The 24,896-nt window shown below is 41.2% G+C and overlaps 1 protein-coding gene across 5 annotated transcripts in view; it reads left to right on the forward strand.

Annotated features, from left to right (window-relative positions):
* The first annotated feature begins 4,407 nt into the window (after nucleotides 1–4,407).
* Nucleotides 4,408–24,896, forward strand: part of LOC134213062 (receptor-type tyrosine-protein phosphatase kappa) — a 436,242-nt gene continuing 415,753 nt past the window's right edge. For all 5 annotated transcript variants that reach the window (XR_009979392.1, XR_009979395.1, XR_009979394.1 and 2 more), the window contains exon 1: nucleotides 4,408–4,883. The gene's annotated coding sequence lies outside the window, so the exon portion shown is untranslated. The remainder of the gene's footprint in view (nucleotides 4,884–24,896) is intronic.

A 24,896-nucleotide genomic window follows, 5' to 3' on the forward strand; every position in this document is an offset into this window, starting at 1 on the left:
TTATACGCCAACCGATGCTGCCGATCTGCAAGACAAAGAGAACTTCTACAGTCAACTCAATGACGTCGTAGATAGAATTCCGAAGGGTGATATCAAGATCTGTGTGAGCGACTTCAATGCGAAGATCGGATCCGACAACTCGAACCATGAGCGCATTATGGGACGCCATGGTCTCGAAGAAATGAGCGCAAACGGAGAGCTGTTCGCAGCTCCATTACTGCTAGAGATTCAAACAGCCATCCAAAGCATGAAATCGAATAAAGCCCCAGGGGTCGATCGCATATCAGCCGAGATGCTCAAAGCTGACCCCATGACATCCGCTCAACTGCTGCATCGTTTATTTCGTAATATCTGGGACACCGCAACTTTCCCGGTCGACTGGATGCAAGGTATCTTAGTGAAGGTACCCAAAAAGGGTGACTTGACTGTATGCAATAACTGGCGAGGTATTATGTTGCTGTGTACCGTTCTCAAAGCTCTATGCAAAATTATCCTAGCCCGAATTCAGGAGAAGATCGATGCGACTCATTGTCACGCTCCGTATCATTCTGGACCAGGTCAACGAATTCCAAGAGTCCCTTTACTTGGTATTCATTGACTACTAAAAAGCGTTCGACCGTCTCAATCACGAGAATATGTGGGGCGCCCTGAGACGCAAGGGGGTTCCTGAGAAAATCATCGGCCTCATCGAAGTACAGTACGAGGCCTTTTCGTGTAGAGTGCTGCACAATGGGGTCCTTTCCGACCCTATCCGGGTCGTAGCTGGTGTGAGGCAAGGATGTATTCTATTATCGTTACTATTCTTATCGTAATCGACGGGATTCTGGTAGATGCGATTGACCTTGAACCAAACCGTGGGCTGTTATGACAGCCTATAATCATGGAGCACTCAAACGACTTCGAATTGGCTGATGACGTTGCACTCCTCGCGCAACGGCGCTCTGATATGCAGAGTAAGCTCAACGACCTTGCCGAGCGCTCCTCTTCGGCAGGTTTAGTCATCAACGTCAACAAAACCAAATCGTTGGATGTAAACACGGTGACTTCTTCCAGTTTCACAGTAGCCGGGCAACCAGTGGAGAATGTTGAAAGCTTCCAATATCTTGGTAGCCAAATGGCGTCAGACGGCGGTACCAAGATCGACATAGGCGCACGGATCAAGAAAGCAAGGGCTGCCTTTGCGAGTTTAAGAAATATCTGAAAAAACAGGCAGATAAGTGAACGCACCAAAATACGAATTTTCAACTCAAACGTGAAATCTGTGCTGTTATACGCTAGCGAAACATGGTGTGTATCAGTGGAGAACACTCAACGGCTGCAGGTGTTCATTAACAGTAACGTTGTCACCAGAGGTCGTTAGCAACAGAAATTCGGGATCTGAAGTGGAGGTGGGTCGGCCACACTCTACGTAGGGGCGGAAACGAAATCTGTAAACAAGCATTAGACTGGAACCCAGCGGGACATCGCAGCAGAGGCAGACCCAGAGGCTCATGGTGGCGAAGCCTCAATAAAGAAATAAAAGAAGTGGACCGAAATCTAACCTGGCAACAGGTTAATGCTATACCTGGGCATCGCTCAGGATGGAGATCGTTCAAGTCGGCCCTTTGCACCACCGGAGGTGTACAGGATCCATAAGTAAAAAAAATAATCTTTACCGTCATATTTTAAACATTTACTCAGCTTGACACAGAAACTTATAATCAAATTCCTCACTTGCCAAAACACGCAATCAGTAACAAAACTTTTCCTTATTTCCATAACCTCCCAAAAGTGGTTCCATATTCATGGAATAAATTACACGAATATACAAGATCCAATAAGTTTACCAAGACCGTCGATATTCCATTATTGTTTTAGTCTACTTCCTATTTTCTGTTATGACCAAACTTACTTCTTACCACGGCATAGCATAGCATAGGTGATTGTACAAATCGTGGATGGCTAAACAATGCTTAACTGAACAATCTACTGTATATTGCCGCAAATTGGTACTTGGGATTACTACCTTCTCCTATACAGTAGCAGTTGTATACCTGATCATGCCCTTACAATAACGGAAGCAAGAGAAGGGATGTTAGTTCAAGAACTACTAGTGTAAATGCAGGGAACCCATACTACCTTCAACGATGTCTTTGGAAGGAAAATTTGTGTTAGTACAATCAAAGTTAATTTCCTTCATTCCGGAGTCACCCGGAGTGGAAATTATTTACTATGTCTGAAACTCGATTTGTGCAATTGCACAAAATGTGAAAGATTTAGCTCGAAAAAAGAATTGGAGGGTAATCACTTCCTTCGGTAGGGTTTGATCCCACGAAACCAATATGCTAGATAGATGCTTTCCCTACTAAGCTTCGAAGGACCTCCATCGACCTCCGCAGCTCAGAAGGCTACTGATCAGTGTTGGTAAAAACTCAAATTCTCAAATCTTATCCACGATTCAAATCAAGCGCGAGGCAAACCTCACCCGACTCGTGGCCCAGAGAATCGTCCATGACTCGACTCGCGATTTGCATCATTGCGTGATTAATGTGTGTTCTTTTTCGTTATATTGATCGGAATAACTTTCTTTGCTTAAAACAATGGATAATAAATCCATACGTAAACATGAAATTCTGCTTCGATTGGGTTTTGACACTTTTTGGAGCGAAATCATATTTCGGCGAATGAGCGAAACGATGCGATTCTGCGTGAGAAACTCATGCGCGATGCTCTCCATGCAGAATCGCAAGCGAGTCAGCTCGCGCAGTAGGCTTCGGTGAGTGAGATTTGAGCATGATTCTACCAACACTGCTACTGATGAGATCGAACTTCCAACACCAGGCTATTTAAGCTGAATTTCAAAATGTTTGGCTTCCAAAAGCCGAATTTCAAAATGTTTTGTATGGTGGACTTCTAGTGCGAAGGTTTTTCTACAACTCTGCCTAATGGTTCGTTGTTTGAATTCCACTAGTAACGGAGTAATAGCTATAGTTTCAGTAACTTAGACTAAATGATAACAAAATTCCAATCATTTAGTTTAAGTTACTGCAACTAGCACTAGTGTGACTCCGTTATAGTTGAATTCTAACAACGAACCATTAGGCTAGAAGTCCATCATACAACAAATTTTGATATTCAGCTTCTGGAATGAGTTGTTGTCAAACTACTAAATGATCGAACGCAAATTACTAAATGATCGATAACATCCTTGGTTGCTTCTCAACAATGCAACGAATTGCCAAAGTCAACTTTCGATTTTATGGCCCGGGCCGATAAAGTATAGTTGCAGCATGTACCACAAGCAACTGTCATGGCTGTAACTATTAATTCAGTTGAGTTATTAACGAAAGAAAAAGTCGATGAAGAGAAATCGATCAATACAGTTACGCCCCGCTATGATCCTAAGCGCGAGACACGATGTTCAACCCTAGGCTGGCTCATTCCGTGTAGGAAAAATAATATAAAATGTATACTAATTAATGATTTGAGTGTATTACTTCTACGTGAAGTTAAACGATTTACAATGATATGGAAATGCTAATATCATCTTCCAAACTTAGGCGTACATGTTCATGATAGAATTAGAGGCGAAAGTATAGAATTGATAGTTCCGTTAGGATACGGCAGGCATGAAGAATGTTTTTATACCTAGAAGTCGATTTGAAAGCAGAAGGAGGGCAATATGTGCCATCACAAATATTGTTCTTCGCTTTCAAACTCGACGTATGAAGGTATAAAAACATTCTTCATGCCTGCCGTATCCTAACGGAACTATTAATTCTATACTTTCGACTCTAATTCTATCATGAACATGTACGTCTAAGTTTGGAAGATGATATTAGCATTTCCATATCATATTCCAACTAATTCGCGATAGTCAGGTACGAATCACTGAAGACGGCCAATTAAGTTGTGGAATCAAATGTGATAAAACATACTCATCTTATGACAAGTGATTTAAAAAAAACAGTTTAACCAGCTAAAAGCTGTTATCCTGTGGACTGTTGATATTTCTCCCAGTGTATCCTAATAGAAAAATATTCCACACGTAAACATGAATGATAAACAATTCTCATCAGAAATCCATCCCATTATCCTTAGCATTGGCTCCAATTTTAGATTTTCTCTTGATCTCTCATCTCTGCTAAACGCTAAAGTTTCCCGGCTGATGTTCCACCCCACACGCATCAAAACTCTCCGACTCTCGCCGATCGCTCAGTCAGCTGTGTTTTTCCTCTGCATCTGTTTTCCCGTGCCCGTTTGTATTGGTGCAGCCACTCCTCTGTTCGTGTAACCAACCATCATCGTCATCACCATCATCCGTGCCGTTGTTTGGTCCATTTGGCATATGACTGTGGCGATCATCGCCGAATGTGGGGAGACCACCGAGGACCGACTTTCATTTTAACTGGTTCAGTAGATCGTGAGTACTGGTACGCGTTGGACGCAGAGTTGCCGTGGAAAATAAGCTCGACTCGTGGAAGCTAACCGCCCTTGCTTTTGCCTTCGAATCCCTGCCCAGCAGCGAGAAGGGGGTGGTGCACCGTGTCGTCTCGCCGCCGTCGCCACCGCTGCTGTCGTCGTCGCCGTCGTCGTTGCCGTTGTCACTTATTTCGCAGCTTTTCGCAGACAGCCACTAAGATCTAGGGGACGAAAAAGTGACCATTTGTAGCCTGTTGGAAACCTGCGTGGCCTTCGTGTTCGCGAAAGCAAGCTCGAATTGTGTGGGAGGTGTGTGTTGAAGCCTTTTCCGTGAAGTGCGTACATCCGCAGGTACATCCGGTTGATTATTTCGAAATTAGTGTGGTTGGCCCCACCCCCCGCGACTGTTACCGGCTGGAGGAAAAACGAGCAGCAACAGCAGCAGTAGCAGAGCACGATAAGGATAATTTTACAAGAAAAAGGTGAAAAAGTGATTGCAAATTTAGCTTCGCTGATAAACCACCCACCTGCATTGTGTCGGTTCGATGGTTTGGTTTTTCGTTGTTGCATAAAAGGATGCCTTCGTGGTTCATCATCGGGGAAGTGTGTGAGTTTCCTGACAAGCAAAGCCCCACAATGCAGTAGTGTGTGCAGTAAATAGTGCGAGAAGATTCATTGCCGTTCAAATATGGCAAATTTGCGTTTTTACGGTATTTATGAAGTTTTTTTTTGTTTCGCACAGCTAACTTGCAGAAATATTTTTTCTCTCAACAACGTGAGAAGAATTTGTGGTTTCCCAGGAATATCGTTCGTTCTTGATGATTGCGTTAGCGTTGGGAATTCCATGTCAAACCTTCAAAAGATTAAGTGCCATTGATGTCATGGAAGTTGAAAGGCATTATTTATGACTTCTTGTTTAACAGAAACCCCGTTATTTAGCAATGCAACAGTGAATTTCAAATGCAATTTATGTAGAGTCCTATATTTACAAAATTACCATCAATTAGGTTGTTGAACTATTTCATGAACATTTATAGAGAAGGTTTTATAATCTCCGAATCAGACCATACTCAGAAGAGCGTTGGGTTCTCAAGTTTACCGTGGAAATGCTGTCAAGAATACTTAGTTGAAGAACAAATCATGCTTCGCTAAGATCGTGGAGTGCATAAAGTGCATAAAAATCCATATTATCATGTTTCAATCAACTCAGTTAATTATTTTGATCTCTGTTAAGTTTTTCATACTTGTCCTTATCCGATTGACTCGCAATAAGTTGCATTGAACGGGGATTTCTGTTCCATTTATTTTCTATTGAAAATTAGCTTGTGATTATTTCCCTAGTAATCCTATACAATCTTCCAATGTTGTGTTCAAAGTCAAATTAAAACCAAATTTAGAAGGACTTTCTAATGCATGGCTACCCAACGTACGGTCAGCGGATGCGGATGCGGCCCTTGGCTCCATCTTTGTGGCCCGCGACATGTGAGAATAAATGCTTCATAACTGGCCCGTATGCCTTCTAATCTGACTCGATAAGCTCCTTTTTATTAGTCGTTGACGTTGTTAAATACTGTAGGTCAGTATAGAAACGAAAAATGACATAATTTCTTACAGCTGCATAGGTAACGTGACCTCTAGAAACAAAAGTCGATGTGAAACAGTGACGATCGGTAAGAAAAAAAAATCATGTTGGCCGAAGAAATGCCGGTTTCCTAAATTTGCTGGGAAAGTGTTGTTGTGTTGAAGGAATATCATCTGAAACGTCATTACGAGACCAAGAATTCTACGAAATATGATATTCACACTGGATCAGGAAGAAAAAAACCTTTGAAACACTTACCTTCGGGTAAGGTGGTCATTTAATTTAAATTTACATTATTATTTAAAATTATTGGTGAAACAGTATCGAAGCAACCATTTCTTTTCAATCGAGAAAACACGAAGTCGGAAAGTGCAGTAGGTACGGATTAATTTTGCTGCTAGTGAGATACGGATGAAATCTTTCCAGGGAGTAAAACTGATTTAGGAATGCATATTTGCTGTTGTTGGCATCGTTAAAGAAAAGGCCTCCTACAGTAGCAATAGTTTGTCGTGGAACACTATGAAGAGTAAAAATGCTCACAGCAGATTTGAAAACTACGTTACGTATAAAAGCCGCTTGCTTCAGATTCTAGTATCTCGCAATCGATGAAAATGAATTACTGATGTGAAAACATGTTACAGGTAACTGTTCTTAAAAAGGAATGATGCCCATTACAAATTACGGAAGAATCGGCAGCTTTTATCCCAATGATGGGAACGACTACCGGAAAAGACCTGAGGGTAGTTGTTAAAACCTGTATGAAGGAGCATGGAATCTCGTTCATAAACTTAAGTAACCTAACAACTAATAGAAAACCGGCAATTAACGGAAAGAACACGGGTGTTGTAACAATTTCTAAGGACGGAAAAGCAATCACAGCAGCAAAATTTCCCTGCACGAGCGTTATAAAACCTAAAATGTTACTTGGGTGGTATCACTATGATGGAGACGCATGGTAAATCCAATGGAATAATATTCTAAGTGGTTCTTGTTATGATATTTTAGTGCAGAATATTGATATTGTCGTCTTATCTTTTGTCCTTATATCAATCATATCCATATCTCATTTTGCCATCTAATCAGCATTTGATATTATTGAGCTGTTTTCGTCTACTCGGGTAGTTGTCGCCGCTGCGGCGGTGAAATCGCTTAGGCCTGTGAGAGCCTTTACTCTTATAATGACTTTGTAGTGATTAGAGATGGTCGGGTTTCACATTTTGTAAACCCGAACCCGATTTAGAAATTCATTTCAAACCCGGAATGAAAAATCTTATCAAACCCGAACCCGACCCGTACCCGACAATTTTTGTAGTCTTAAACCCGAGCTGGACCCGAATTAATTTTTTGGCGGAAAACTCAAACTAGATATTTTATATTTCTCTTTACACCCAAAAGGGTATAGGCCCAAACAACGAACAAGCCTTGAATTAATCAGAAACGAAAAAAAAAATTTCAATACTTTATTTCTCAAACTCGTACCCGACCCAGACCCGACATTTTATCATTTCACAAACCCGTACCCGACCCGAACCCGACATTGTTCTAATTTTCCAAGCCCGAACCCGACCCGAACCCGTCGGGTTCGGGTTCGGGTCGGGTTTCGGGTTTGAAAACCCGAAACCCGACCATCTCTAGTAGTGATTTAAAAGCTTCAATAGTTATCAGTAGGATGCCTTGTTATATATCACATGATTGTCATATCTGAGAACTGGATATTGAATCTTCTTCTTCTTCTATGGCTTTACATTCCAAGGGAACTTGGCCTGTTTTTCAACTTAGTATACTGTTAGCATTCCCTCAGTTAATAATTGAAAGCTTTTCTATGCCCGCCATCTTCTGTGGCAAGTACAATGGATACACTATGCTTTGGATTTTGGATTTTGATCTAATTTGCTATATAACTAGGATCGTTACATGGCATGAAATACAGAATATACGGACATCGTCTGGACCTACTTTATTATCAGAACCAAAGGAAATCGATCCACCTCTTGGAGACTACATGGAAAATTGGCTAACATTTTTATTATTGTTTACACCCCAGTGACATTTTGGTTTTATGATGGATTTATAACACTCGTGAAGAGTGAATTATGGTCTTCAAGAGCGTTATAAAACTTAAAATGTTACTTGGGCACACACGCACATAAACACATTTATACAATATGTCCAATATAAAGTACAGATAAGTTCATCATAAAGTTAATTGGCATTATAAAAATGAATTAAAGCTTTTCTCATGTTTTGTATTTGCTCGCACCAAGCTAGTTTGTAAGCTGAAGAAGCCTATTTTTGGCTGTATAAGCGTTTTGCCCGGCGCCATGATTCCTTTCATAATCTGTAGTATCCAGCTTTCCACGCTCGCCATAATGGCGGCTACCATAAAATAATTTGACAGTAACTGCTTCCGACGCCAAGTTGCTTTCGACGCTATTCGACGATATCATGGTATCCGAGCAACCAATTGGTTTAGTTTGTTTACTGCAAAACCAAGAAAAACTCTCAGGAAAGAACCTTTAAAAAAAATTAGTTTGATTTCATTCAACTATTTCTTCATTTTAGGACATTTTCCATCATCTATAAGAAGTAGTGGCAGCCGACGAGTAATGTGGATACGGATAGCTTCGGTAAATAAGCTTCTCATGTCCAATTAGCTCTGCATTCTCACCCCAATTTTCAGAGATGACCAAGACTTCCGAAACATCGTCGTATCGTTGTTGGCTTCCTTTTTTTCGGTGGAGGACTATTTTCAAAAACCTCATACCCTGATTATATCGTGTAAAAAATAACTCAGTTGAATGAGGACTGTGGAAAATATGATCCTCAAGGAAATATCTCGGCAAAATCCAATATTGGAATTAATTATTTACAGTTTAATTTGTTAAAAACAATTGTGTTCATATTTTAGCTACCGTTAAACAATTATATTAACAGTTTCAAAATACAAATCATTAAAAGTGTGTTTAACAAATACAGAACCAATGCTCGCACCATATGCTCGGCCTCATGTATCCAAGTACATTAAATTGAAATACAGGAGATTTGTTTTATTTGATCTCCAGATTGTCAGTGAAAGCAATTACCCACTATCACCTCTGAAAGCAATTACCGATTATCATCTCTGATGAATATCGATATAATATGCATGAAGATAAGTTGAATGAAGTGAGAATCAGTACCAGGAATAAGTTAAGCTGCGATCATTTATAAAAAAAGCATCGTTCAAATACTATTATAACTTCTCATGTGAGATATTCAAGTCTACTTCTATGGCTCGAGAATTGTCGATTTCGACTCATCTCACGTGAGGCGACCGTTTAATTCAAATGGGAGGCAAAAATAATTTCCGCTTCATTCGAGACGCCTCACCTCACCTCGTGCGAGATGTAGAATAAGCACAAAAATGTAAAGATTTTGAAATGGAAAAAATCTATTTCACTACTATTTGGGTTTCAGGCTTGTTTGTTGAAATCTATTCATTATCCCATCTACGTGATAAAAAAGCAAAATAGACTTATTAAGCTTATTAAGTTTAAAATGAATAGCTCCATTGAAAACTTCTGTTCTATGGTTTGAAAACTTGTCACGAAACGTTTTCCATACACATTTTTCAGGTGCTTCCTTATGGCATTAACAAATTTTGAAATATTGCACCTCGAAGTACTTCGATTCAACTTTGTCAGATCATTAAATTTTATTGAAGTCTGTTGGTTAAGAGTCTAGGTATACCTACTTCGGAAACAGATTAGATGTTTGGAAATTCAATCTGAAGTATAGAATTAATTATAGTATAAAAAATTAAGTTTTTTTTTAGTTTGATGTAATCACGACTGTGATAAAGCCACAACATACCAATTGGCCGCGATATTAAGCAACAGAGAACCATTGGTTTCTGGAGCAATCACCATCGGTTTCAAAGACGTCACTTTTATCGACTGTTTGACCAGAGATGAACGCGAGAGCCAAGTGTCTCCATGTCCGATGAACCTCAACGATAATAAAAATCACTAATTGGCCTGGTACCAATTATGGGGCAGACGTCCGTAATCCTTGACCATTGGCCTGATAAGGATTCAATATGCCCTGAAAACGGAAAAAATGGTTATGCTTAAACTCTGGTGAACTTTTTCATAGATGTTTTTTCTTCTATATGCAAGTAAATAAACAACAAAATGGTTGCTAAGAAACTACTTCAGCATCCATAAGGCGCCAATAACAGATCAGCGTCGGAAGCAGTTACTGTCAGAATTGTATATAGCAGCCGCCATTATAGCTAGCATGGAAAGCTGGATAATGGTTAATAGAAAAGGAAGCATCTGTGAGCCTTCCAAATAAACGAAAGATTAAAAAAAGGAATCATATTCTCTAAGCGTAATGTGTGGAAATGCGTGCGTAAAAAAAAGGAAGTGGAAAATAAAATTCTCGATCTAACCGGAAATCAAACCCAGCCACCTTCAGCGTGGTCTTGTTTTGTAGTTGCGCATCTTACCGCTTAACGGAAGAAAGATCTCATGTCTGCATCGGCTTGAAAAGTGATTTGCAGATGGTCTTAAACGATCTTAATAAAATTCATTCTATTTACCATTTTAACACATTCACTTTTTTAAGAAAATTAATTAATTTATGCGACTTCCATTTTTAACTTATTTAGCTTACATCTAAACAGATAACACTGAATCAACAATTTGACCCCATAATACACGAGGTTAAAAGACTATTATTCTTCCATTTACTTCCACTATTCACTTTTTATGTATCAACAAACAGATACGTATTTCGTTTCCTACTTGGAAACTTCTTCAGTGTTTGTTATCGACAGTCGATAACAAACACTGAAGAAGTTTCCAAGTAGGAAACGAAATACGTATCTGTTTGTTGATACGTAAAAAGTGAATAGTGGAGGTAAATGGAAGAATAATAGTCTTTTAACCTTGTAGCATTTCCCCTAAGACGCTCTAAAATAATTAATCACCATAATACACGGTTTGAAGCCACATCTCTCCATTCTCGGTTGCGCTCCATGCTCGCTAAATCGTTTCGAACATGGTTGTCCATCTAGCTCACTGCACTGCCCGCCTTCTTGTACCTACCGGGTCGAATGTGAACACGATTTTTGCCTGGTTGCTGTCCAGCATTCTTGCAACATGCCCTGCCCATTATACCATTCCAGCTTTAGCTACCTCCTGAATACTAGGATCGCCGTAGAATTAGGCGAGCTCGTGATTCATCTTTCGCCGTCACACACCGTCCTCTTGCAAACCGCCGAAGATAGTCCCAAGTAAGGGTATGCGATAAGACACTTTTTACTAACGAAACGAAACGAAACCAAATTTAAAATGTTTGTGTTGATTCGAAACGAAACGAAATATATATATTAACTTTCGAGACTTCGAAACGATACGAAATCAATGTCCATTTAATTCGAAATTTTTCGAAACGAAACGATATTTTTTTTCCGCGGAATATTTTTTACGTTATGTACATTATGTACGCAATTCTGAATTAATTTTCTCAAAGTCAAATAACTGCTAATAACTAATAACAAATAACATTTGATCGCTAGACGAATCCTCTGCACTTTTCTAGAATGTACAACAATTAGTCTTTCAGATTTTGTTTCAGAAATGTGATCGCAAAGTTTGTACTACCGCAGTTTGCCAGGTATGACGAAATATTTTTCCTTTCCCATACAAAAACTTGTAACAAAAGGATATAATTTCCTTCCAAATTCAACCTTTAAAAAAAAAGACTCGAAGACCCATAGTCTTATATACAATCAACTCGACGAACCTACCTAAGCTATTGTCTGTTTGCCCTTGTATATGTGTTTGTGCATATGAGGCATGCAAAAATCTTTGTCAAATTTTCATCCTCAACCGACATCAATTGAGTGCAAGAAACAGCTGCTATGGACAGTATGAGCCGGTCACGTCCTTACAGTCAATTTAGGATTAGGAGAGGAAAATTAGTTTGATACTCATTATTATAAGATTATAAGAGGAATGCTGGTTTGAGACATAAGAGGTGAAGAAGTTGGCCTTTAATAAAAAAGAGACGCTCTAAAAATACTTTACAAGGGCCTCAGGAATCCGCGCCACGACTTTGCCTCTTTGACAAAGTTGTACTGATCTGATTCATATCTGATTACATTTACACTCTGAGCCTGCATCTTAAATATTAGGCCGGACCACTTTTCGAAAAAAATGGGATAGATATTTTTCGTTTTCTGGTGGACATTTCTAACAAAACACCGAAGACGTTTTATAGAAAAAACCCAAATTTATCCCCCAGTGGTGATTATGCCTTTCTCGATTCAGTGTGTTGAATTCGAATTAGTATGGTAAATGCAACGTAAATTGCCTACATTTAGGCGGTTAATAGCTTTGATGCGATTATATCACGCTGCTTAAAAATAACTCAACTATGAGAGTAATGGATTGCGTCACGGCTAAATTGATTAATGATTTAAAATGTGCATGTACACAGCGTATTTGATAAAAGAAAAATAGAAATATTATTCAAACCGCATGAGATATTAGCAAACAAAAACAATAGTGTCCAACTAGGAAAGTTTCTCCGTCGAATGAAACTAGTTGCACTCGAATCGGTCAAGTCCTTCTATATAAAACGTGTTTAACAATAAAAAATTTCCCGGGGCTACACACACACACACACACACACACACAGTCAGACATGTGCTCAGTTTTTCGAGCTGAGTCGATTGGTATATAACACTATGGGTCTCCGAGCCTTCTATCAAAATTTAGCTTTTGGAGTGAAATTATAGCCTTCTGGTACAACTTTGTTGTACGAGAAAGGCAAAAAAAACGAAATACGTATTTGTCGGTTCTAAATGGGATTGATTAGTAGGCGTTTATAGAAAAACCCAAATTTATCCCCAAGTGGTGATTATGCCTTTCTCGATTCGATATGTTGGATTCGAATTAATGTTGTAAATGCTGTGCTAATTGCCTACATCTTGGCGGTTAAAATATTTAATGCAACTCTATCACGCTGCTTATAAATTACTCAATAATTGAGTAATTTTTAAGCAATTATTATGAGAGTAATGGATTGCGTCATGGCTAAATTGATTAATGACTTAAAGTGTGCATGTAAACAGCGTATTTGTTGAAAGAAAAATAGAAATATTATTCAAATCGAATGAGTTATTAGCAAACAAAAACAATAGTGTCCAACTAGGAAAGTTTCTCCGTCGAATGAAACTAGTTGCACTCGAATCGGTCAAGTCCTTCTATATGAAACGTGTTTAACAATAAAAAAAAATCCCGGGGCTACACACACACACACACACACACACACACACACACACACACACACAGTCAGACATGTGCTCAGTTTTTCGAGCTGAGTCGATTGGTATATAACACTATGGGTCTCCGAGCCTTCTATCAAAATTTGACTTTTGGAGTGAAATTATAGCCTTCTGGTACAACTTTGTTGTACGAGAAAGGCAAAAATTGTATAACATTAGGTTTTGAAAACAGCTTTATGATTTTGTTCAGCGGCGCAGCCACAATTTTTTGATAATACACGACCACACGAGACAGTATGGTTTAGGTCTCAATTTGTTTCGAAATTCCGCGGAATTCCCTTAAATTTCGTTATAAGCTAGTTTTTTCTAGCGAAATTTTTGTAATTTTACGAAACGAAACGAAATTAAGAATTCAGATTTCGCCATGCTCAAATTCCGCGGAATTCCGCGGAATTTCGTTTCGAAGAACCTGGAACGAAATTTTTCGAAATACCGCATATGCTTAGTCCCAAGCAGTCTCAAATAAACCGAGGCGCTGAATTTTCCAATCGTTGGCCCAAACTCTTTCTGGCCAACCTAGCGTTTAATTGTACTGGGAGGTTTTAACGTCGTGGCTACTGTTGTACTCACGTTCGAGCTGCGCGTAGAATAATCATCAATGCTTCCGAAGTGTTGGCTATGGACGTTGATTATGCTAACGTGAAAGACTCGGAATTTGATCATCAACTTGTAAATTCTCTTACTGATCGGTGATAACCCGATCACGCGTCACTGCATATCGCCCATCACTATGAAAGCTGTTTCCAGCTCGTGTTGAAGCTGGTAAGCTTATTCGATTTTGTTACTCAAGACACCACCAACGCAGCATAGATTTATTGAAGTTAAGATCAATCATTCTTGTCTTAACTTGAAATTAAAAGGAAATTATTGAATTAGTTAATTTAAACGTTTAAACAGATTGATCGCACTGAAATGAGATTATTCTAAATCAGCGGATTGTTTGGAAATCTATATTTAAAAAATTAAAATAATTTAGAACCGGAATATATTGAGTAAAACGAAAGTAGAGAGATACAGTTAATTGACTAAATCTAGCAGAGAAATTTAGTACTACGTATTATGTGGAAAAGCGAATCGGGATTGAAAGGGTGTGCACGAGGAATAAAAAAGAAACCACTTTGTAAGTACCACATGAACTGCAAATTGTATCTAATAATAATGGAATGCAAACCATTTTAGTTGAGGTAACCAAAAACAAACAGGTTTGCTACAAATTTGTTTTTTAATTCCGAACAAAATTCAAAAAGTATGAGTCAGTCAGATATAACTTCAAATCTCTCCGAGGATCATGAAGAGCTGAACCTCGCAATGACTCCTTGTTCGGCCTGCAACCAGACATCAATAACAAACGAACCTATGGTCGGTTGCGATGCGTATAACCAATGGGTTCACTATCGATATGTCGGAGCCACGGAAACCGTTAAAAGGGAGAAGCGTTGGTTTTATCCGGAGTCCGTTTTTGAAGAAGTGGCTAAAACCCCAAGTCCGGTGGTAAGAAGAATCCTGCCCGAGCCGCCAAGAAATCAAATGAAGTGCAGGTAATCCTGAAAAAAAAAGATAAAGATCATGGAAGAGGAATATGAGAAGCAAATGGAAGAGATTGAAAAAGAAAGATTGCTCCGATGAAGACGATGCGATTTTCATACCAAAAGTGCATGGATGGACTAGATCAGGAGATGCTCAATATGAAGAAACATAGGAAATCAGAAGAGGTATATCAACTCGCTCCTTTCGCCATGAAGAAAATTCCCGCCAGAAAGCTTTAGCCAGCACACGACAAATTATTCTGACAGAAGATGGTGTCAACACGTATGCCAGAGGAAAAGCGCAAATATCAGTCCATTCAAGTTCAAGTGATGATGATGACCAAGAGGAAGACTACAGAAGTGACGGAAAATACGATGGTGACATCGGAGAGTTTGTAGCAAGTGGAACACCCGGTAATCATACCGTTTCATACGGGCTGGGGCAACACCATGTAGTTCCCACTTAGGGTGATCTAACCGGTAGTACCGAAACCGGTAATACCGGTATTACCGGCCAATTTTGAGTACCGAAAATACCGGTATTAGTGACGAAAAATACCGGTATTTCCGGTATTTAAAATTTGTCAATATAAAAAATCTTGAATAGTCAGAACCCAAAATGCATCAGTTAAAAACTGCAACAAACACTTACAACAATTGAATGCGCGCATGAATGAAGCTTTGTTCAAGTAAGCATCATTGAAGACGTCCACGCTACAGCAAAATTTGGTCATCATCGTACTGTTCATTCTCTTAGGCATCTGTCAAATTGTCAATGACTTTTTTCTTCAACGAACATTGTTTACATTGTCGAGAATAGTCGAAATTGTGAAAAAATCGGTTGGAAGATGGCTGAGTTATTAGTTCATACTTCCTGGCCACTTTTCGTGACAGTCTCAAATTTGATTCTGCGGAATGACCCCCCTATGTTTTCCCGAAGGACATATCCTACGTCAAAAAGTAGGTGTTGTAGCAGTTGTCTAACGCAGAACACTTGTGAAAATGATTTGCTGCAAAAATATGTGCCATCTGAATTCGCTGATACCAAAACAGGACATGCTAGAATAGCATGTTATCCATGCTCAAGCAGTTCTATGTGTTGAGAGGTTCGTTGAAAACTCTGAACGATTTGGAACTTCAATCCAAATTCAACTTCACTGATGACGATGTTGACGATGACGAGATAGCTGAAGCAATTCAAGCCCTCGAACTTGTTCAGCTGCTGTGAAACTGCTCTGCCGTGAAGCCGACGTGGCGCTCCAATTTATGTTGGAGCAACTTTCAAACCAAGCCACAGAAATGGCCGTAAACTGATTCTATGTTCACAAAGAACTAATCCAAGGGAGACGATGAGAATACGTCGATATTTTTGCTTTTTCGAATAATGCTGCCGTAAAGCAATTGATCAGAAACAATTTGGGCATTTTCTTCAAGACATCCAGAGCAAGCAGACAAGATCTTGAAACTTGAAACTAAATTATTCCTGATGCCACGTTGAACTGAGACAACCACCATACCTGACGATCGCTATGAAAAAGATATCTCTATGATTGATTTTTCTGGTTTGTCGGTTTAAGAACAACTCGTGATAAGACTGCAGCAGAGCAAAACACTTGCGTTGCCGGTGGCTGCTACGTTGACGCTAGGATTCTGGCAAGCAATCCGTGAAGAATTATTCTGCTATGGTTAAGGACAAGCCTTCCAGAATCCATAACTAAATGCACTTGCATTTTCAAGGGTACCCCATTTTCAAGGACAAACCATTCAAATTTATTATTACAGCTTTGCTTGACAGTTTTGTGTGGCTTCCGTCTTGAATGGGGTTCTCTTGAAAACGCGAGTGTATTTAGTTTTGGATTCCGGGAGGCTTGTCCTTAAGGGTGCTTGACAACTCGTCTAATGCGGGTTGGGAAATGAATCACACAGTATGTTATGTCTTCTTGAATTTTCTTTTTTCAAGCCCAAAAAGCAATGACTTTGATATTTAAAGATTGTCAAAAAATATTATTTTTCACACAAAAGTCAAAATAAAAGTTTTTTTAACATTTATTTTACCGGTATTACCGGTATTGACTCCACCAAATACCGAAAACCGGTATTTGTCAAAAATGGCCAATACCAACCACCCTATTCCCATTAGAAATCAGCTGGCGGCACGGAGTAGTAAACCATAGGATTGGACACTTTTCTACGGGTCATACGTAGCATCGAACGAAGCATGCGGCTTCAACGATGTAGAACAACTTGTGAGACTTCACGAAAGTTTAAGAGGACCGGCTCTCGACTGCGTTCGGGAACAATTTGATACTTCCCAAATCTGTGCCGAAAGTAATGAACAAACTCCAGCAACTATACCGTCGTCCTGAGCTTATTCTTTAGCCATTTGGTGCGAATTCGGAAGTTCAAGCCACTTAGGCCAGACAAGCTAGCTCCATTGGTTCCTTTTGGGGAAGTCGATGAAGCTTGGGAAGCAAATGATTACTAAATCAAACGAGTGTTATATCAGGATATGCAAACACCATGAGCTGTCTGCGTCAGCCCGGGGTAACCAAAGCAGTTGGAAAGATAAACCGGGGCAGAAAGGCGTACTGATGAATAACGATGCTACTACTTAATCAAGATAAATATAATCAATTAAGATAATCAAGATAATAAAATCTGCCAAGTTTATGGAAAAGAAGACGGTGGAGGTGAAACCGGTGCAGGTGGATTAATTTTCAGTGCAAAACGAAAACAAACTCGCTGACTCTGCCATACTAAAATCCAAGATGGCTGAATCGTGAATTTGGCAGATTGGAACACCTAGTGGTGTATTCATCTTGCTACTTATAGTGATTCTAGTAACCTAACCGGAAAAACCAGTGACTAGGTGGAAGAAATGTAACATTTGTTTGCTCGTTCACATGGAAACGCTGCCTGCAAGTTTAAGATTCGTTTATAACGATTTCGTCGGTTCGTCGATAACGATTTCTCATGAGGAAAAAGCAGCGAAACGGGTTAGCGACTTGGAATCGGCATTTTGGAGATGAGGAGCGGTTGGTTGTGTATGCAGTAGAAAGTTTGCGTCTCCCGATGCAATCACTGCTCAACCCGGAATGCTAATAGGACTGCCCAAGCTACACACATTTTCACCAGTAGAAATTAGGAGGCGTCGGTGAACCAATTGCTGTGCGGTGCAAATTGGGATGGACGGTTTTGCGGCCCAAGAAGCGAAGTCATGTCTGTCCAAAGGAACGTTCTAGGGTTTCATGATTGTGTTACCAATGATCTGATAAGAACGCATTATGCAACGGAAGAATCCGAAGTTGCAGTGAAAGGAGAATGGAGAATAAAAGGGCGCTCGAAATCCTGCAACGCACAACGAAAAGGTTCGGAAACCACCTCGAAACCGGAAATGATCAAGTAAGCTTTCCCAACAGTTACCCGATGGCAGCTAAAAGACTTATGCACCTAGAGCGGAAACTGGGAAAAGATCCGAAACTCAAAAAAGGGCACCTCAGAAATAGGAGACCCCCCCCCCCCGGGCTCAGGTGGCTGAGTTTTGGGGTACATGTGGTGTCAGTAGTGTGTATTTGTGCACATGGTGTGCATGGGGAGTACATGGAGAGATGAGGCGCACGTGCACTTGTTTACGTCATGTGGGGGCGCAATGTCCAGTAGTTATCCTCCACAATATTGCTTAATTGCGGGCCGGGGAATGACTTGAGACGAAGGAGTTGGTTTTAGTGGGTCGGGAGTGGAGATCCCATCCCCACACTACCTGAGTACGCCTCCCCACGTGTCTGGTTGCAGATTTCATTTACCTTCGTTAAAAATAACGCTTTCATCCTATGGATTGTTTATCGGAGAGCGTTGACTCGTACAAAATCTGGATTTTCTTTATAGTATAGTATAATGGCCTAATGTCGTATCCGTCATATCTTTATCACTGAATGAGTTTGAATTGTTGTAAAATATAAAACAACAATGTAATCAACTCCGTTGGCGTTTTGACATGGAATGACCGACACACGTTTGCACGCATTCCCAACAGCTTTAGTATCAGCAGAGGCACCATCCTAGTCGTCATCTTTCAGCGAACAGTTAGTCAGTCCGTGGCTCAGTACAAAATGTGAAGAAGAAATATTTATTCTATAAATATATTTTCGTCTGTTTTTCACGGATCCACCTCTAGAGCGGTGGTCGTCAGTCGATTTCGATGTGTTTTCAATGGTTTTCCCCGTACCCGTTTGCCAGGCAGTGGATGTATCAGTCGTGGAAACGGTGAGCACTCACTTTTACACTCGGTTTTCGACGTCGTAGTAGCTGCTGATGATAGCTGATCGGAAAGAGCTGAGAGAAAATGCTGGCGTTTCGAAGAGTGCGTTAAAACCGTCACGAAAGGAATGCTTCTCCCATTCAAGAGTGGAGTTGCTAAGAAACTGCTAAGACGATGATGATGAACGAGCAGTATGGGGACGCACCCGGCATGGAAAGAGGAGGGAAGGTGCGCAGTGTTTTTTTTGCACGAAATAATCAAATCTTGTTGAGAAAGAAGCATGACGCTGAAGCATTCTAACTTTATCAGACGAAAAACAAAATATCTTGATAGCCTATCTCAAAAAGCTTACTTGAATGGATGATCGGTACGTGAAATATATAGCCCCACCGAAGGAGGTGGTTACCCTTCACTACATTTCTCGAAATAATTCTTTCACATGTTCACAAATCCAGTTTCAGATATAGTAATTAATTTCCACTCCAGGTGGCTAATACCCGGAATACAGGCAATTAACTTTGATTGTAAATATCTTGATATTGAAATTATATTTTGATGCAAATTTTTGATATTGGTGCCTGTTCTTTCATCTCTTATATCTATCAAATTCATATCATGTTTTGTTATTCTGTTCAAGGCTTCTGACCGGGTAATTAGGCCGGTTCATAAAATAAATTATGCTTCGCTGTTCCATATTCTGGGAGTCCTCCGATTGTTTGGCTGGTTTGGATTGGACGTTTCACGTTTGTATGAGGGTAGGTATGGGGTGGGGAGGTTGAACTTGTGGCGCTGGTATAGGGAGATCCTATATTACTGGGGGTAATATTCAAAAGCTTTCACTCAACAGAGATCGGACGTTCCAATAATGATTAAACTTCTCAGAGGGCATCACTGAAAGGTGCAATAAAACATAGTATCCTGAATATGTCTGTGTTATCTTTCACACCAGGAGCAGCATTGTTGCATGTTTAGTAGTTACGCGAAAACTACTACATAAATTGGAATCGATTACTGTTAGAACGATAAATTAAGATGTGGTTTTCGTTGAGTGAAGGTTCTGGAGTGTTGCTTTTAGCCGGCGCCTAGTGCACCTCCCCACTGTAGGTCAGTGTGATGAAAAACTTAGTTTCCCCATGCTGCGTACAAACTCGAAACGGCTTGTCCTCAGTCAGTTTTTTCCCAAATTGGCTCAGGTTTTCGGAGGATACTCGGAGCATATGGGATGGAGTCGAGTGGGCGTGGTGGCGCATGGTCGATTTTTTGAACCACCCTACTAATAAGCTATGTTGTAATAAATACGACACCAATACTACTGCAGTGAATCAATGTTTCTATTGCACTCAACCAACCTTCACCTGAAGTCAGCAGGTCGCTATATATGAACACCATGCGTCTCCATGAAACCTTGGTGCATTACATATACCATAGTTTCCCAAAGTAATGGGTCGCGACCCCCCAGCCTGTGTAAATCTTATGGAAGGGGGTCGCGACCCCCCAACTTTGGAAAGCTATGACATCAATGGCTTTTTATTAGAACAGTGCACTGCAGTGTTGAGGAAAAAATCAAAATCTCTCAAAACTCATGAATAATACAAAGAATCAAACGCACCCAAGTAAACATTCAAAAACTCATGGCTGTGTTGAATAATCTATTTGAATCATCGTAGGTTTTCTTTTGTACTCCTTCGTTTGGAACAGTGAATTGAAGTTCGTCGTATAAAACAATGGATACTCTTGCATGTGTAAACAATAATTTGTCGTCAAATTTATAAACGCTTTTAGGAGTAAAATATTTTTTAGCAAATGAGTGAAGCGATGTGATTCAGCATAAAAAACTCAACCGTGATGAATTCTTTCAAATTCGCAAAACTAGTTTGCTCTTGCGAGAGGTTAGTTTTTTAGTGTGAGTGTATTGCTATGTTATGTCAAATTGAAAGATGTTTCAATTAAACATATAGAAGCAAGAAGTCGTTAAAAACTGTCGTAGTAAAAATTATGAAAAACTAGTTGTTTGTGATTTATTCATATGTCAATAACTTTGTCGGCTGTAAAGTCATGTCCATTTAGAATCCGGAATGATTTATTGTATTGCAGCGGCACGGAAAGTGACCGCTGCAAGAATTCTTTTACAGCGGTTTGTCTACCTAGGCGCCCACTTGCTGTGGTATAAATTTCATGATGTTTCGTGCAGCGAGTCAAAAATTATTCCAGATGGAAGCCGATAGTAGAGAAAAAAATCTGCACACCCACGTTGATAATTCTGCTCATCGATGATGGAACCTACGTCAAAATGGATTTCAGACAGCTTCCTAGCCAAAAATTCTACGTGGCGACGGCACGAGGAGTAGTTCCTGCGAAGTTTAAGTTTGCTTTTTGGACAAACTTGCAAAAAACACAGCTGGTTTTGGCAAGGAATATGCAGCTGTGGAGCAAAGACCTAAGTGTTTGTGACGAATAAGACGATGGACTCGAAGCTGTACAAGGAGGAATGTCTCAAAAACCGCGGTCTACCTTCCAAAAAGCCCATAAAGGTCCCGTGAAGTTTTGGCCAGATTTGGCGAGTTGCCACTACAGCCGGGAAGTCATCCAGTGGTACCGCGATAATAACGAAGATTTCATCGATAAAATATATCCACGCAACTGCCCACAAATAAATCCAAGCAACTGCCCACAGCTCCGGCCCATCGAGACATTTTGGGTAGTAATGAAGCGGAAGCTTAAGAAAAGTGGAAAAACAGCTCGGGACGCGACTCAGATGACCAAAATGTGGAACAAATGTGCCAAGGAAGTTGACTTCGGAGGTGTGCAACTTTTGATGAGAGGAATAAAGAAGAAGGTGCGAATTTTCACTAGAAACAAAAAGAAATGATTTGTATCATATTTTTTCCTTAAAGTACAGTAAATTACCTTTGTTTTGATGTATTAACCTTATTTGTACGTCAATCCGTTACCGAGATACAGATGATTTTATTATTCCGGATTCTAAATGGACATAGCTTTAGATGCATTCAATTTTTGTTTTGTTTTTGTGCTCTTTGTTTTGAGCTAGTAGTGAAGTATGACTACTGGCGGCGTCAATTATTGTTATTAGGTGGAGCTCCACTTGGCCTAAGAACGTTGCTTTTGGGAGCTACAGCGTGCCTGCGACGAGTGATGTTCTCCTCTGACTCTGCCAATGAGTAATATTTTTTTTGTTAATTTTCATTCTTTAATTATCACTTACTAAGTTTTTCGAAACGATGTGCTTCGTTTGTTCACTTATTATTATTATTTAATCAGACTAAGGCCGAAGTGGCCTGTGCGGTATATAAGAGTCTTCTCCATTCGGCTCGGTCCATGGCTACACGTCGCCAACCACGCAGTCTACGGAGGGTCCGCAAGTCATCTTCTACCTGATCGATCCACCTTGCCCGCTGTGCACCTCGCCTTCTTGTTCCCGTCGGATCGTTGTCGAGAACCATTTTCACCGGATTACTGTCCGACATTCTGGCTACGTGCCCGGCCCACCGCAGTCTTCCGATTTTCGCGGTGTGAACGATGGATGGTTCTCCCAACAGCTGATGCAACTCGTGGTTCATTCGCCTCCTCCACGTACCGTCCGCCATCTGCACCCCACCATAGATGGTACGCAGCACTTTCCTTTCGAAAACTCCAAGTGCGCGTTGGTCCTCCACGAGCATCGTCCAGGTCTCGTGTCCGTAGAGGACTACCGGTCTAATTAGCGTTTTGTAGATTGTCAGTTTGGTACGGCGGCGAACTCTATTCGATCGGAGCGTCTTGCGGAGTCCAAAGTACGTACGATTTCCAGCCACTATGCGTCTCCGAATTTCTCTGCTGGTGTCATTTTCGGCAGTCACCAGTGAGCCCAAGTACACAAATTCTTCTACCACCTCGATTTCGTCACCACCGATGCAAACTCGTGGTGGGTGGCTCACATTGTCTTCTCTTGAACCTCTTCCTATCATGTACTTCGTCTTCGACGTGTTGATGACTAGTCCGATCCGCTTAGCTTCCCTCTTCAGTCTGATGTAGGCTTCCTCCATCTTCTCAAAGTTACGTGCCATAATATCTATGTCGTCGGCGAAACTAAATAGCTGGACGGACTTATTGAAAATTGTACCACTCGTGTTAATCCCTGCTCTTCGTATTACCCCTTCCAAAGCGATGTTGAATAGCAGACACGAAAGACCATCACCTTGCCGTAACCCTCTGCGGGTTTCGAAGGACTCGAGAATGCCCTGAAACTCGAACTACGCACATCACCCGATCCATCGTCGCTTTGATCAACCGTGTCAGTTTATCCGGAAAACCGTGTTCGTGCATTAGCTGCCATAGCTGGTCCCGATCGATTGTATCATATGCGGCTTTGAAGTCGATGAATAGATGATGTGTGGGCACGTTGTATTCGCGGCATTTCTGCAGTACTTGGCGAATGGCGAACACCTGGTCCGTGGTGGAGCGTTCGCCCATAAAACCCGCCTGGTACTGCCCCACGAACTCCCTTGCAGTTGGTGCTAGTCGACGGCATAAAATTTGGGAGAGTACCTTGTAGGCGGCGTTCAGCAATGTGATTGCGCGGTAGTTGCTACAATCCAGCTTATCGCCCTTTTTGTAGATGGGACACACGACACCTTCCATCCACTCCTGCGACCGTGTTTAAATAGCTCTCCTGGTAGTTGGTCAACCCCAGGGGCTTTGTTGTTCTTCAGCCGGCCAATCTCCTCCTGGATTTCCTGGAGATCCGGAGCCGGTAGAATTATGTCCTGCGCGCGTTCTCCCAGGTCCATCACCATACCGCCATCTTCGTCTGCCACATCGCCATTCAGGTGTTCTTCGTAGTGCTGCCGCCACCTTTGGATCACCTCACGCTCGTTCGTAAGAAGGTTCCCGTTTATGTCCTTACACATATCAGGCTGTGGCACGTGGCCCTTACGTGAACGGTTTAACTTCTCATAGAGCTTTCGTGTGTTATTAGCGCGGTACAGTTGCTCCGTTTCTTCACGGTCTCGATCTTCCTGCTGGCGCTTTTTCCTCCGGAAAATCGAGTTTTGTCTGTTCCGCGCCTGTTTATATCGTGCCTCGTTCGCCCTCGTGCGGTGTTGCAGCAAACTCGCCCATGCTGCATTCTTCTCTTCCACTAACTGCTCACATTCGCCGTCATACCAGTCGTTTCTCTGATCCGGGGGCACCGTGCCAAGTGCAGCGGTTGCGGTGCTTCCAAAGGCGGATCGAATATCTCTCCAGCCATCTTCAAGAGACGCTGCGCCTAGCTGCTCTTCTGATGGAAGTGCCACCTCCAGTTGCTGCGCGTAGTCTTGGACTAGTCTACCATCTTGTACCAACCCAATGTTAAGCCGCGGCGTTCGACTACGACGCGTGTTGTACACCGCCGAGAGTTTTGAGCACAGGCATACTGCAACGAGGTAGTCGTCGGATTCAATATTCGCACTGCGGTAAGTGCGGACGTTCGTAATGTCGGAGAAGAATTTACCGTCGATTAGAACGTGGTCGATTTGGTTTTCCGTTTATTGGTTAGGTGATCTCCATGTGGCCTTGTGGATATTTTTGCGGGGAAAGAAGGTGCTTCGGACTACCATTCCGCGGGAGGCTGCGAAGTTTATGCATCGTTGGCCGTTGTCATTCGATACGGTGTGCAGACCATCCGGTCCGATGACCGGTCTATACATTTCCTCCCTTCCTACCTGTGCGTTCATGTCACCGATGACGATTTTGACGTCCCGCAGTGGGCATCCATCGTATGTCTGCTCCAGCTGTGCGTAGAACGCTTCTTTC

This window comes from Armigeres subalbatus, chromosome 2, assembly GCF_024139115.2.
Source record: "Armigeres subalbatus isolate Guangzhou_Male chromosome 2, GZ_Asu_2, whole genome shotgun sequence".
Taxonomy (NCBI): domain Eukaryota; kingdom Metazoa; phylum Arthropoda; class Insecta; order Diptera; family Culicidae; genus Armigeres; species Armigeres subalbatus.